Source organism: Camelina sativa, chromosome 20 (assembly GCF_000633955.1).
Source record: "Camelina sativa cultivar DH55 chromosome 20, Cs, whole genome shotgun sequence".
Lineage (NCBI taxonomy): Eukaryota > Viridiplantae > Streptophyta > Magnoliopsida > Brassicales > Brassicaceae > Camelina > Camelina sativa.
In genome coordinates this window covers 12,794,426-12,805,158 of record NC_025704.1, presented here as the reverse complement: position 1 = coordinate 12,805,158, position 10,733 = coordinate 12,794,426, and the positions used below count along the sequence as shown (strand labels likewise).

The following is a 10,733-nucleotide window of genomic DNA, read 5'->3' as shown; positions in this document are numbered from 1 at the left end:
AAGATATATTATTCATTGTATGAAATGTGTGTTTTAATTTCCACATTGGCAGGTTGGTAAAACTAAATTTATATAAATAATAAATTAATAATTTTTATTTACTCACAATTATAATATTAAAATTACTATTTTATATTTCACATAATAATGATGCAAATATAACAACAAACAATATAAAACTGTAATAATACATCAAAAATAAAATACTATAATATTCTAAAATAATTAGTATTCAAATAGACTAATAGATTTACATAACAATTTTAAATAAATATTATCTCAAACAAAATAACTTTAAAAAACAATAATTTTAATTATTATATNGTTAAGTTTTCAAATTATGATTCTCCTATCATCTTTATTTTATTTTATTCACAAATTGTTTGGAATTTTCATATAATACTTATAATTTAATATGCATATTTTTTCTGCNTTTTAAAAATGTTGACCCGTGCTTTAAGCACGGGATATATCCTAGTTGTTGATTAAAAACCCAGTAAAAGAATCTCCTTTATAATAAAACGGAAGTACACAACATTGTTTTGTAGACTATATAATTTTAATAAGTTGATTACAAATAGGTTATAGATTAATTGATTACAAGTTAAATATGGGTGCAATCTTCATTTATTTTCGGAAGATTTTATTACTAGAACACGTTGTTTCCAAAAATCTTAAAGAAAATATTCTATTACCATATTAATTTCATTTATTAAATTATTCATCAAATAAAATTATTTGATATATAACTTAACATATTAATTTGTTAATTATCATTATAATTCACCTCTCATTTTTATATATGAGTCTATTTTGTGAAACAAATAAATTATCAAATTATTTATTATTATTAAAAAATAGTTTTATTTTTGGATATACCATAAGTTGAATTTTTAAAAACAAATATAAACTGTTCAATCTATAAAATATTCAAGCTTTAGTAATATTATTCTTTAAAAATAATATCTATTGAATTAAAAAATTTACTGAGTAACGGGTCAAAATTTGAATATTGAAAATAAATTTCATATTTTTTTGTTGAATTTTATAATTTTATAATTTTTGAGTAACGAATAATTTGCATTCAATTTTATTGTGGGGTAAAATGACGAGTGTAAAAGTTTTATGACTTGGAGCGAATCAAACCTAACTCCAAGCCCAATTTAGCTAATAGGCGTATACTATTGAGCCCGTAAGTATAGATTAGAAGAGATTGATTAATGATGATATATCGTGCATAATTAATGATGATATATAGAAGGAAATCGAATTTGTGTCGAAACAAAATTGCATTCACCAATTGATGTCTCGAACTTGATTAGAGAGTTCCCAGCGGGATTATACAATCTTTTTTTAAGGTAACAGATTGGAATAAGGGGACAATACAAAATCGAATATGTTATGTTCAAGAAAACCGATTTGTGCAAGATCGGTTCGATAATAATAAAATTTAGAAAATATTAAATTGATTACAGTTTCTGAAAAAAAAAACAGATATATGCCGACATTCTCTCTATTTAAACATTAAATGCTCACGATTTTATTTTATTTTTAAAAGTATTAAAGTATAGAACACTTCGTTCTCCTCCACCGCAATCACAAAACCCTCCTCCACCGGAACCAAAACCCTCCTCCACTGGGACCAAAACCCTCCTCCACCGACGATAATGAACCAAAACGCTAATCAACCCGACCAAAACCCTCCTCTTCCACCCGTAATATGGTTCAAAGAGACCCATCAAAGACGACAACCCGGTCGTATCATGTTGTAATCCCTCAACAAGCTTGTCCAACACCATAACGCTCGGATAGCTGCCATTCGCACATCTCCTCCTGCTTTGAACTGCGAACCGTTCACCATTCTTAGACCAGCGAAAAAACCCTACAATTTTTTTTTTTTGAATTATTTTTTTTTGTAAGCTTGACTGATTGGTGGGCTAAATATAAAGTATTGTATTTTAAATAATAATTTTTAATTTATTTAATTTTTAAATTCTTAATTAATTAACTTTTGTCTAATTAATTTATAATTTTGTTTACAATTCTTTTTCTTCTTCTTACACTTTTATAAAGTTTATAACTTAATTACATTAAATTTGTTATTAGATAGATGATAGAATATAAAATTCTAGATTTGTTTTGTTCTCTAGAATTAAACAGTGGTATATGCCTATATGGTATGTTATTTTATATTTTTATGTGTACTTAATCTTTTTTTTGAATATTAAGAATGTGTTATAGTATGTGTAATATTTTGTAGTTCATATACTAAATATTTTATAAGTTAATTTTCCAAACTATTATTACAAATCTATAGTATATATGTGATCAACTAATAGTTTTAATGTTGGTTCTATAGTCTAAACCCGCCATGCTAGGCGGGTCAGGCAACATGTTCAAATATTTATAATCCGCAAAAATTCATAATATGAAATCCGTGAAAATAAAAATTAGTTTTAAATACGTTGAGATCAAAAATCTCAGCCACATATCCTCTTTTAAGATCGAAAATCAATTAGTTTATTGATTAGGCTGATTGTTTAGAAAATTTGTGTATAGAGAAAATATTGTTTTGTAAAATGAAAATTTTAATATTAATTAAATTAATTATAAACTTAATACTTAATGTTAAAGAGAATGGTTCCAATTGTTTTGGAAATTTATTTAGGATGGAAAATCTTGTTTTCAAAAATAGAAACTTAATTTTAATTAATTAAATGAAAAAAAAATAATTAATGTCAATGACATGCTTGTAAATAAGTATGAACTTCAGGATTTATTTCATAAATGTCTCCAAAAATGTATATATAGATAGGAGAGGAGATGTTTACAGTATGTTGTTAGGTTTTAACTAAAAAAATTAAAAACTAATATTTTGTAAAAATTTAAGAAACATTTGTGTAAACAATTAATATATATATTTACAAATTAATAATTATTATATAGAATATCTTCTAAAATATAATTGACCCACAAATAGATAACCTAATCAAAGATAACTTAAAATGCCAAATCTTGGTTGTTGTAATTTAACTTTTAAATTTATGAGCTTAACGAATTCAGAAAATAATTTTAATCCAATATAGCTAATGTTGTAATTTAAAATTTAAAATTATGATATTAACAAATCTAGAAAACAATTTTAATCCAAAATAGCTAATTATAATAACAGCTTTGGTATTTATAAATGAAAGTAATCTTTATGAAAATATGCAATTATTTTTTGTGTGAATTTAACTATTTCCTATTAATATTAGAGAATATAACTTTTTATTATTTTTGTATTATAAAAAATCAGAATTAAGACATTTTAGAAAAATTAATTGAATGTTATATGTTAATTGAAAATAACTAAGTTAATTATTATGTTTCCAAAACTATTTAGTCTTTTATTATAGTTATGTATAACTTAATTACTATAGTGAAAATATTTTCCTTTTTTGAAAGTATAATAATTATGTGTCCAAAATTACAACTTAATTAAATTAGGATCCGATTTTTATGGAAAATTGTGTTTAATATTTGATTTGTAACAGTAATTAATATCAGTTCCGATTTTGGAAAATCGGTTAGTCATTTTAATATTTTAGTTTAAAATTTATAAATTAAATTTAAATACCAATGACAGTCTTGTAAAAAGGTGGCAAGTTCAGGATTTATTTGCTAAATGTACTTGAAAAATGTATATATATATACATAAATCAGAAGAAATGAGTAACTGTTCTTAGCCTTGGCCTGCGGTTTTTGTCTCAGAGCAGTAGGAGATGGGTTGATGCGTTCTGTTTGTTATATTTGTTGACTAGTGCAGAGATAGATGGATGAAGCTCACCTTTTGGAATAAGACTACCTGGAACCAAAGCCAGAACAAGAAGGGAAAACAAGGTTTCTTCAATTTCCGCTGGTAGTTTGCTTTATAGGCTGAGGTTTATATGGATTCCTTAATAACTGTCATGATCAGTTTATATGCATAAGTTGAAGAAGGATGGTTACAGGTGTTCGGGGGCCACCCTTGTCAATGTTCATTGTTTTTTAGCTACACGCATTTACGTATTTATACCAGGGGCTTAGAAGAAATGCAAAATCTCTCAAGGGAAAGAGTACCTTGCATCTCTAGGTAGGTGCGTAACTGCGTATGTATCTATACTAGTATTTTTGCAGCAGTTTTTGCTTAAAAATAGTTTTTGGAAAGTTTTTATATTTAATGCATTGACTTTAATATTAGTTACCAAAACTTCAAAATTAATTATAGGTAAGATTTTAAAAAAATAAGGAGATCTTTCTACATCATTCAAACATAAATATATGATTCTCTTTCATTTTTATTTGAATTTATATTTAAATTATCATGAATTATTCTATAATACATTTAGTTAATAAAAATTGTGATTTTTTCCGCATATGACGTAATACAAAATTTTAAAAACAGACATATATTACTCAATAAATGAATAAAAAATACGGATACAATATCCCACATCGTCTAAAAAAATTATGCAGTGGTTTAGAGTCATATTATAAAAGAGACCAAAATGATTCTGAATACAAATGAGTAGAAAGCTTGATTTATCAGGCATTCAAACTTTAAAAACTTTTGTTTGGTTTATTCTGGTTCTTTATTTTAAAGATTTTTAAAAGTTTAAATATGAAAAATATTTAAAACTTTTAAAAAGTTAAATATGATAAATATTATACCGTAGATACACAAGATATACTAAAAATTAAGATGATATAGTGTGAGTTAAATATCTCAGGACGGGGTTATATAGCGGGACGGGTTTTATCGATATTTATATAAATTAAAAAATATCATTAATTTGGTATTACACGGGTAAAACAACATTTCATTATTTTGTTAACACTATCAATATCAGAGAATAAACATATCTAATTAATTTGATTAAATAAATATTCTATAAAAAATAAATTATATTACGGTATTATATGGTTTATTTAACAATTATTCTATAATTATAATATATTTAACCAACTAATACAACTTATAATTTAAATATTTTAGTTATAAATAATTTTTTTCCACGGTGTACCGCGGGTCTTGATCTAGTTTCTCTTAATTTCTAAGAACCATTTATAGCTGATACTCTTTAGATATCCCTATGGTAATTAGTTAGGAAAATTCTTTAGTTACACATTGTGGATCATCACAGTTTGATTAATTGACGCATGTACCCACGTGACTCTTATTTCAAACGAGATCCTCTGTTTCCAACAGCAGCTTCCTTTAAGCAGATCTGTGAGCAATCCTAGGCCTCTCTTTCAGGCGCTATGGACTTAAAAGCCTCGAGGGTTGTAGGGCACAAGGGAATCTTGAATCAATTCCCGGTCCCGCCGCTCCTGTTTGTAATGGGGCCGCTTTGTGCCTCCAGCCGTTTTCTTCAATAATAGTGTTGACTTTGTCTCCTAATGCCACAATCTACAGAAATGCCACGACACTCATAAGTCATGAGCACTAAAACCGGTGTGTGAGTGGGGCGATTTTCAGTTGCACTATGCAACTTTTTTATTATGTAGAATTGATTATCTACTTTTTGAAGTGAATGTGATTTTGGAATCCCTTTCACTTATGCTTGCGTTATTCAAATCGTTAAATTTGTAAATTATTTCAAAGCTAGATCAAGCAAGAAAAGAAGAGACAAAAGTCTGCAAATTTTATTGATGATACAGACGTTCTCTCAATCCTTACGAACTAATTCTAATAAAATGTTTGACTTAGAATCAATACAATAAAAACACAATGTGTTGCTTTCCTTTCCTTGCTTGACACATCAGCTTCTGTATTGAAGTAGGTGTTGACACCTACCTCAGTAAAAATCAACTACCTATCAAATTATAACATTAATACAGTTCATCTCAATTTAGTCATACGTGTCATGTACTAAAGAAAATTGAAGCAAACCGTGTTTTGTCTTTCTGCTTTTTCGTCGTCGTTTTTCTATTTTTCAATTTGTTCTTCTTCTCCGTCGCCGATTTGCTTTCGTCTAACCCAACTGCTGCGAGAGAGAGATACACTATCCCCACAAGCAAACCCCCTTCTCCATCATCATCATCATCTTCTCTAAGGTCAGCTTCCCCATTTGATTTCTCTTCTTCGATTTCGTTATGATTTACTGTTTCACCATCTCTTTGATTTTCGGATCCGTTTTTCTCTAATTCCCCCCCCACCACCCTAGGGTTCTTCTTCTCTGCTCTCTCAATTAAAACTTGTGTCCAATCAAATTAAGAGAATTAATACAGCTGGAGCATTCTGTTTTCTTTTTTTTTTTTGCTTTTGTTTTTGTTTATCTTTGGTGAATACGACTGTTTTCTTTTCGAGAATGTTTGATTCGGTCGTCGTGGTTCTTTTGTTTTCAATTCGATCGTCGTGGTTCTAGGGTGTGGAGTAAAGGTTATAGATTTATTGGTTGTTATTGTATTTTTAGGGTTCTAACGAGTTAGCTAAATTAGTATGAAGAAACCCTTTCTGCTAATTGAAATTCCCTAACCTTTTTGTATGAATGATTGCGTTTAGATACTTTTATAATGATTTGCTTATCTGATGCAATATGAACCATTTGGATATCAAAACATTCTCGTGGAATGATTATGGTATTTAATAAGGATGCTTGTGGATACTTAAGGTCTCTTTGTTAGAAGGTATAACCTATAGCGGAAGACAAGTCTGTTTTGTTCCTTTTTGTTTTTGTTTAAGGGTTTCAGGTATTACTTGGAGATGCTGGGGCTGGAAAATCAAGTCTTGTGCTGTGTTTGTTAAAGATCAGTTTGTTGAATTCCAGGTTGGTGGTGGCATTTTTTTCTCTTTTGCTCTTTGCTGTAGATTTTTATATTTATTTCTGTTGTTAAATCTTGACTTTTCTTTCATACTCTTTGTGTTATGTTACATGAATCGTGCAGCTTTTTTCTCTCAAACACTGGCTGTAAACGATGCCACTGTGAAGTTTGAGATTTGGGATACAGCTGGTCAGGCACGATACCGTAGCATGGCTCCAATTAATTATTGTCTACAGGGGTGTATCTACTGCAATTAATTATTGTCTTTGACATTACAGATCAAGTACGAAACTCACAGTCCCATGCTTTAGTCCTAAATAAGTAAATGGATTTGCTGATCAACGGTGGACTTCAATGTTTTAAGGCTTGGAGAAGAAAAGCTTAGGTTTGCTTAACTCTTGTTTTCTATTGTCACAAGCCTCATTTAAGAGGGCGAAGAAATGGGTCCAGGAACTGCAGGCACAAGGTATTGAATGGCTGAACTTGGTTTTCCGAGAAAAATATCTGGACAAGAACAGAATGTGGTTTGATTTCATAATAACTCAATTTTATCTTATGCTTCTAATTTGATTTATAATTCGATTTCAACGCATAATTATATTTTGCCTATTTCTCCGATTCTCAATGCCTGTTTTAAACTTCAATCATCTTCCGTCTCTTCACCGTGGTGTTTTGTCCAATTGCTTCTCAAACAATGGCATTCAAGCATGACTCTTACAAGCCCTTTGGTGGATTTGTGTTGTTGTTGTTTTGAACTTTAGGAATTTAAAAGTTGAAAGTTTTTTTATTTAAGCCAAAACCTGTCAATTCGTCTATGGTTTTTGTAATGAACTCTGAGTCTAAATCTCGGCTTTGAGGGTATTGTAGTAGAAGATGGTTTTTGAGATATTCAACAATCTCCAGTACAGAGACACATGTATTCCCAACAATAAAAAAGTCTAATAATAATTTAACCATTAAATTTTACCAATACTAATCAAAATATAAGGTGAAGATAACCAAGAAACAGAAGAAAATTAAGTCGGAAAAAAATAATAACATCTCAGCTTTTCCAAAATACTATTTTTGATTTAAAATATCATTTCATGATTTACGGTCAAGGTATGTAAAAAAAACAGTTCTTTTAAATTCAAGTACGTATTTTATGTTACATACACAATGCGACTTAGTTATTTTACCAATAATAATAACCACAACATATAGAAGTCATAAAATTTGTAATTATTTAATTTAATATCATCAGCCAAGATTGATTAAAATAAAACAACTAACAAAAATAATGGTGCTCCCTCCCATGCATCGTAATAGAAGAAAAAAAACAAAATTGATCTTAGGTTACAATTTCATTATCAATGAATAATAACAAAATCCTAAAAACAAAAATATTATCAATGAATATTGTCAAAGAAACTATACAAACACCATACAAAAATTATATTCAAAATAATTAAAATAATTCTAAACAAAAAACAATTATGCGGTATAGCGTGGGTATTATCCTAGTAAATTTAATAACATCCAAAACCCTGATCAAAATATGTTTGTAGACAAAAGTCAAACGTACGACGTTAATTTATAGGGCTCTATATAGGCCTTAAATAATAACCCTCGCAGTTTCGCTCGATCCGACTACATAAGATATGGTGAGAGGTAGGGTTCAGATAAAGAAGAGGCGATCAGATTCGACGAGGAAGATGAGAGTGCCCTGCAATTTCTGCGAGTTCTCCAGCAGAAGCAGGTAGGGTTTTGCTGTTTAATTAATCTGAAAATGGAAACCATCGCGAAATCTGAATATCTCTAGTTTATTGATTAGCTAGTTACTTACTAAGCCTCTGCAAGGAAGTGGCATCGTCACTTGCAAATTTTAAATCCCAAGTTTGATAGAGTCTTACAGTTAGATCACTGAGGGTTTTATATATATATATATTGGCACTTTATGTATCTAAACTAAAGAAAGATTTGTTTTTGGTAGGATAAAGAAAGATTTGTTGATCCAAAAGCTTTACATATATGTTGTCGTAAAATGACTAAAACTAATACGAGATCAAACTTATCTCTTACGAGTCAACTTCGACAGAGATTAGTATTATAAAAAAAAAAAAAGAGAGCTTGATGTGGTCTTAGCATAGTAGGTCACGCAATTATACAATGATAATGTCGTAAATGTGATTTATGAATTAAGCAGTTGGTGATATACTTGCATCATCATGATAATCCCATGTTGTGATCACGTCGTTCTCCAACTAGCTAGCTAGTTATTGATTTATTATTTTTCTGTGGAATCAGTTTAAATAATCATAATCATTTATATATCTGATCACTTTGGTGCGGATTAATTAGTGGAGATGTGTATATCATATGATGCGATGACTTAAACGACGGCCCGATATAAATAATATACTAGTTTTGGATAAAGGATAATGTGAGGTGATTCAACTTTCCCTTTCATTGGGACGATTTTCCCTTTCATTGGGACGATAATGTGAGGTGTTTTTTTGAAATAAAAACGAGTGAAAACGAGGAGGAAAGATGGCTGTATTGAGTGGATGTGGAAATAAGAAGAGAATATTTAAGGGTGAACCCAATAATGATGTTGACGTAAAGATGGCTGTATGGTCAGTGCTGAGCATGTGAGTAAACCAAGTGTCGAGGATTGCAACTCTAAAATCTCTGAAATATGGCCCCATGGACCTCCACAACAAGCTTAGCATTGCTTCCATGTGCTTCATAACAATTAAAGACGACATAATTTAGTCGACAGCTTCAAAATAATGTTACAATAGTAATTGAGGGGGTGGACAATTACATACCGGTGTTTGGACCCAATTTTGGGGTGAGTACAATTCTTGAAAGAATGTACGCTTCATGCTGTGGCCATCAATCACATACTCTCTGTATTGCAAAGAAAGAGGTTTAAAATGATAGTAATCACTTGTGATAAAAGGTGATTATGATTGAAAAGGAGAATGCTGCTTTGATCAATCATTTAGCCAATAGTCTAAATGGCCTTAAAAAAAGATTTGACCTTTTTCCAGAAGATACGGATGTGGCTCAGTGGCTCTGGCTCTGAACAAAGTCTACAGGAACAAGACAATGGTGGTATATATGCACCTCACTCTGTCCTCTTGTTGCGAAACAATTCATTCATCAGATGAATTTCTATCTATTTATTGTCTTATCTTCTCTTTCATCAGCTGCTTAAAGAAGTGGAGAGGTTACGGTTTTTTTATCAAGTAATGCCCTCTCGTTCGTTTACTTTTTTTTTGCCTACTTTCTTTGTTCTACTGATTCGTTTTTTGTGCTGGCGGTTTCTCAAATTCTTCTCAACCATTTTCTTACAAAAATTATCCAATTAACCAAGGGTTTAGCGGTGAAAATTCCACAAAGACAACCTTTGACGGTTTGCCAAGAGCGCACCCAACCATCACAGGCAAGTTGATGATGTAAAACTTGTTTGGATTTGGGAAAAACAATTCTAATTTTTCGTTGTGGTGTACTGGTGATTTTCATTTTAAGTTGTTTACGTTCCCTTTGATTACCAACTTGTTCCACACGGCTGACACTTGTTTCATTGAAGATTTCCTCGCCCGATATTGCATGGGTTGTGCACACTGGGTTTTTGCAATCAAGCCAATCATCAAGTGTGTTTGCAAGGTCACCATTGTTTTTCTTGGTGAAACTCTGATAACCGACATGCAGGGCCGGCCCATAGGGCAATCAACTCAAGCAAAGGATTAGGGCATCAAAAAAATTAAGGCATTTTTTTGTAAAATTATTATAGAGTTTTTATATATATCTAAAGATTTTTACAAAAATGTGGACTTTAATATAAGTGCAAATCATAGTTTTTGAGGTTAATTGTTAGTTTTAGTTTTGATTTTTTCTATTTTGAGGTTAATAGTTTGCTTTGTTAAACTATTAGATAAATCTTTTCATCAAAACTAATG

The 10,733-nt window shown here is 30.0% G+C and overlaps 2 long non-coding RNA genes across 2 annotated transcripts; both read left to right on the top strand.

Moving 5' to 3' along the window:
* On the top strand, positions 5,770-7,605 carry LOC104770632. Its single transcript, XR_002037015.1, has 3 exons — positions 5,770-6,791; positions 6,910-6,975; positions 7,065-7,605. It is a non-coding gene; the product is annotated as an uncharacterized LOC104770632 (long non-coding RNA).
* Positions 9,662-10,407, top strand: LOC109131382. The gene is made up of 2 exons (XR_002037016.1): positions 9,662-9,885; positions 9,981-10,407. It is a non-coding gene; the product is annotated as an uncharacterized LOC109131382 (long non-coding RNA).